This window comes from Synchiropus splendidus, chromosome 9, assembly GCF_027744825.2.
Source record: "Synchiropus splendidus isolate RoL2022-P1 chromosome 9, RoL_Sspl_1.0, whole genome shotgun sequence".
Classification (NCBI taxonomy): Eukaryota; Metazoa; Chordata; class Actinopteri; order Syngnathiformes; family Callionymidae; genus Synchiropus; species Synchiropus splendidus.
The window spans coordinates 19,420,764-19,426,315 of record NC_071342.1 but is presented as its reverse complement, the minus strand read 5'-3'; positions in this window follow the sequence as shown (position 1 = coordinate 19,426,315).

The following is a 5,552-nucleotide window of genomic DNA, read 5'->3' as shown; positions in this document are numbered from 1 at the left end:
ACATTATAATTCAGTTTGAGTTTGGTTCAGGTCCGGGTAAAGGTGAGCCATTTGTTTGGATCGGAGACACTGGAAAGTCAATGAAATGTACCCACAAAACATAAAAACATAACCGGTGCATGTGTGTGTGTGTCTATTAATTTCCAGTCATTTTTATTTGATGCTTGTCTGTCCTGCCTGTATGTCATTTAGTCTGTCGGTCGCTACAGACATTTAAGAAAAATGTAAATTGAAATGCAAAAGACAATATAAGTAAAATCTTAACAGCTTTATATCGAAGCATACAGTTCAAACTGTCTGAAATGCAATAAATTGTTTAAAACTGCAGCGTCTTTTGATGGGTTTTCGCTACCTTGAGCTCTTGAATGTGGGGATCTCTCTTCTTACGCGTCTTGTTTTAGCAAGGAAGAACCGTAGCTACTGTATTTTCCTTTTGAAATCTGTTTTTATTGTTTATTCTCCCATGCCGAGAACACGGTAAAAACCATACACTCGTCCACATTCCAAAACAAAGAGCCACACCTGCCGCTTATCAACAAATTGAATAGCCCGGCTGGTCAGTGCGCCACAACTGGGCAAACCAAGGAATTACATCCAAAACAACCAAACATGACTCCATCGCTAAACAATGATTGTGGCTCCAACAACAAATCTTTTGACTCTCACTAGCATACAACAGGAAGTCATTGAAGTACAGATATGTCCTGCAATGACCATTTGAATCTCTGCTCATGTAGTGCACAAAGAGTGCCCAAAAAATAAAGGTCACATATGTGCACCAAGCAGAGGTCAGCGGAGATTGTATAGAAAATGTTGCTATGTTTAGCCATATGTATAAATGGTGGGGCACATGTGACCTCAAGGAACATACTTTTCTGCCGTACTAAAATAAAGTGTAATGTTAATAAAGTTATTCTTTATCGTAAGTTGAGCTATATTACTTGCTTTTTTTCTTTTTTTTTATGTTAACAAGGATACAATGTTATGTCGAGGTGTAGTTATCATAACTTTAATCATACCATTTACAGAGGCGGCGGAGAGTTGGGTGGGGGCCGCGACATGTTTCTTCTTCCTGCTGGGGTGCAACAGAAAATAATTGAGAAGCACTGGTGTAAGCCAACAAGTAGAGTAGAGTGAAATGTCCTGTGGCCCTAAGTTGGCCCCCAGGATGGTGAGTTTGAGACCCATGATTGACTTTTTAACCCACTTCAGTAACTCAACGCTTCCGTCCTCTCTCTTCCAGTTGTTTCAGGGCAAATTGTGGGGACAGCAGCCTCAAGTGCAGTGTTGTTTACAGGGCAGCAATGGACACTCTGACATGGTGGAGAAAGAGCTGAGCCAAAAGACTCGATATAAGCTAATAGATAAGAGAATTAGTGCCTCAAACCTCAAAACCTTTCAGCCAAAGATTGATATCACAGGAGAGTGAAGAGTCCACCAGTCTCTTGGCTCAGCTCTGTCTCCAACTGCTCCATCTGTGATTTCTTTCCAGCAACTTTGGATCGGCTGACACTTGAAGTGCGCACGATAGAGGTCGCTCCTGCGTCTTTAAGACCTCATCTCATGACAATCATAACTCTATTTGTTAAAACCAACCCCCCTCCTCTTCCTCCTCCACTGATTTTCCAGCCGGTGGTCTGAATCTCATCACCGGATTCTTTTCAAAAGCAGCCGCACAAACATCATAATTGATTCGCCGCTATCCTCCAGGATCTCTCGCTGCCTGCCTGAGCTGCAGATTAATTTATTTTCCTCATCTTAATTTTGACTCCCCATAAAAAGGCTAAATGTCAAGCATGCCTGACTCCTTCTAGTGACACGTCTATTCCAGCAGATAATTACCATAAGGAAATTGATGCTTTAGTGTGCAGAGAGGAATTTAATTTACCCCGACATCCTCGCAGCATAATGCATTCCTTAAGAAAAGGATTTTTTTTTTTTCGCTCCGCAATTGACTTTTTAGAAAAAGTGGACTATTTAATGTGATTATCAGTGTTGAACGTCTTTGACTTATTAAGGTGTTGAAACCAATTAAGGGTTACATGCCGCCGGCGCTTCCAAGTGTTGCCCAGTGAATACTGCTTAAAGATCCATGAAATAAGAAGCAGGCTGATGGTTTTGTTCGGCGCTGGGCCAGATACATCGCCTGATGATGTTTTGAGACTCGCCAGGTGATGATATTAATTACACTGACGTGATTTGCATCCGCTTATGGACTGATCTGGAGGGGTTTCGGCGGAGGGCAGAAATAGGCTCTGGATCGGAGGGATGTCACTGAAAAACAATGGCCCACTTGACTTAGTTTTTAAATAAATACAATACCTTCAATTCCATTTTTATTTTAATTTTATTTCTATTTACTACAATCACTGCTCCTAATAATAATAATAATAATAATATTTTCTTAATAAATACTGAGACCAAAGCGATCCCAGATGTATGTGTATTGTACAGCAGTAGCAGTAGTTATACTACATTCATTATAGATAATAACACACATAAATCCTATTCAAACTTTCTCTCACAGGGTTTTCCAAACCGCTTCATGACCACAGCATCCATGAAGGAGACGAAATCAGTTCAGGTCGACAGATGGAAAATTGAAGTTTAAAATACACTACCAAAGTATTATATTGCAGCAAGAGTTCTGGTGTCAAATTCTTAAATCTAAACCCAATTTATTGATGTATTTTATCTTGCATGGCTAGTCTTGGGAAATGAAGTATAGGGCTTTATTGTTATTTGTCCACGCTAAAATATAAAATAAAATCACAATAAAAAATTACTTTAAAATGACAAATAGTGCCGGTTGTAAAAGTAGTTAAGTTTAAGTCCATGGTTTGATTTGAGCCGTCACCAATGGTTCCTTTCTGTGTTGAGTTGATGGTCTCCATGTTGCTTGCACGTGTCCTTCTACAGCCCACAAGTTTACTGAGGTCACTGAAATGTGAAAAATTGTTCATTTTATTATGATTTTATTATGATTTCCTCATGGGGGCGCTTCAGTCGAGCTACCCGTGGTGTAAGAGGTGAGGGACACCCTGGAAAGGTCTCCAGTCCATCCAAACACATATGCACATGTGTGTTTTTTGAAACGCAGGCAAACAAGCCTCCAAAACATGAGGTGTCTTGACTCTGGAGCCCTGTAGGTGGTGGGAAAATACCATGACTCTATCCTGACTTGTGACTTTGTGTCAGCCTCAACACGAGACAACCGCGGGGCCTCTGATGCAGGGTCCTTTTAATCTCAAGTTTGGACACCACAGGTTGGATACTGCTCTCTCTATCGCCACCTTCTCAGCCAGGCAGTAGCTGCTGTGTCACAGGTCTTTTTGGGTCAAGGAAGTCCACACTCATCATGGACCCTCTCTCATCTGCTGAGTCATGCTCCAAGCCAGTGTGACTCTTCTGATCTGGCTCTGGGTGTCACCCACCTAAAAAGGTGGAGGAGGAAGTGCCGCAATCCCTGTGCTGTCCGCGAAGACAGACGCACATCTCCCTCTTAGAGTTCCTCCTTTTGCAACCAACCGCCTGAATGTTGTGCTGGAAGAGATAAGAAGAGCAGCCTCCCACTAAAGGTGACTCAGCAGTCCAGCTCTCTCACACACACACACACCTCTCCTGAGATAAGGACACTCGGTGGGGCCTCGGTCGGTGGGATACTGGGAACGGCAACTGAGCCTCAAGTGGTCTCACAACCGGTCGCTCGAGTTTGCACCTTCAGGTTATGAAATTATCAAACTTGATAATGACAGATTCTCATGATTTATTCACAGTCCATCAATATTAATCCACATTTACATTCTTCCCCGCCAAGACGGAGATTCTTAAATAATTATTGACATGTGCTGCTGAATGAGCAGAGAAGGCGCACAAAACCTCAAATTACATTCTGTGTTTGTGATAGAATATTAATATTCTATCTGCAATTATTAGGGAATTACAGTACGCTGCTGTAGCCACTCATGATTGACAGCTCCCTGAATATGCTTACTCAGCGATATATTACCAAAATATATCAAACTAAATGCTTATAATACATCGTGAATGAACTTTTTAATATGATTACTTTCACAGAAGAGACTGAATTTAATTCAGATTTTTTAGTTTGTGATTCAAATAAAGTAGAAATACTACTAATATTCATCCATATTTTCAGTAATATTCATCAATATTTTCATTAGTTTGTGTACTTGTGCTTGAGGGGTTTTGTCTGTGTGGTGTTTGTGTCTTTTCAGGTAATGGGACCAGGAACAAATGATTCAATTGTGGGAGTGATTTTTTTAAGACATCGTAAGATACACGCGCTTTCAAGGTCAGCATGCTCCCAGCGGTCCAGGGTCAGGGGCTGTAGCTGGGTCCGATTCCCAGCCATGGAATTAGGTTTTAGTTCTGTTAAGGTACTTAATTGGTGGAGGTTTGCGCTCTCTGAGTGCGTTTCTAGTTTATTTAGCTTTAGTTGTCGTGCTAGGTTGTTTTGGTGCTCTCTGTTGGACAGTTGCTGCTTCTTCCAACCTTGAGATGCTGCCTATCCTGGACTTCAGAGCAGCACCTCCACAACTCTCTGACCATGCCATCCGAGATCAAGTCTTCAAGACTGCCAGCATTGTTGCAACATCTAGACCTTGCAGGATCATGCTACGCAACATGGCATCAAGACGTCCCATTCTAGCTCAGAGGATCGCTGAAGTCCTGGTCCAGGCTCTTGTGAAACTGGGACTCCCTTCTGTTCTGCACCTCATCTGGACTCTCCCAATCTCAGTCATGCTGGTGCACCTCAGGGCACTGTTCTCATCCCGTTCAATATTTCAGGTGTGACTCAGGATCCTCTCCAACATTTCTCTGATGGAGAGCGGGTTCTCTGGACTTCCTCTTGAGAAGAACAAGAAGCTCGTGGTGTCTGATGGACGGGGACCTCATCAATGGAGATTCTAAAATGAAATAAATATTTCTTTGGTGCTGGGATGATTGTTGGGAACTCCGAAAAGTCTCATCTCGTTCTTCTCTAGTGATGGTTTACACCATAGGTCCAAGAGGGACATTAGTCGAATGGTATTAGAAGTGGAAACGTGCCAAAGAAGTTCTAAGCATGAAGTATCTGAGTCCATTTTTTTATTATTTCATTATTTAGAACTAGAAGGAGTAAAACGTGGAGTTAATGTTTTCACTTTGCACAGTGAAAAATATATTATTGACCCGGAGACTTAAAGGTCCTTCAAAGAAGGAGGGAGGTTGAAGAACTCATTACGTGGAAAAGAAAGTTAATTTCATGGACTGCTTCAGGATCTGAGAGCAGGTGACAGACAGGACACCCCTCCTCCTCCACCCCTCCATCATCAGGGTCCTGTGTGAGAATGAACTAAATAAACAATGAGTGGTCCACTCGCCTCATCCCATCTCATGCATGGCTGCCAGTGATGCTCCGCTGGCTGTCAGCGCTTATTGGCACGACACGCAGCGGTGCCAGGACTCGGAGGAGGCTCGCTGCAGGACTCGGCCTGCGGATAAAAGCGAGCAAAATGCCCGAGTCAGTGTCAGAGGCAGAGATGTTG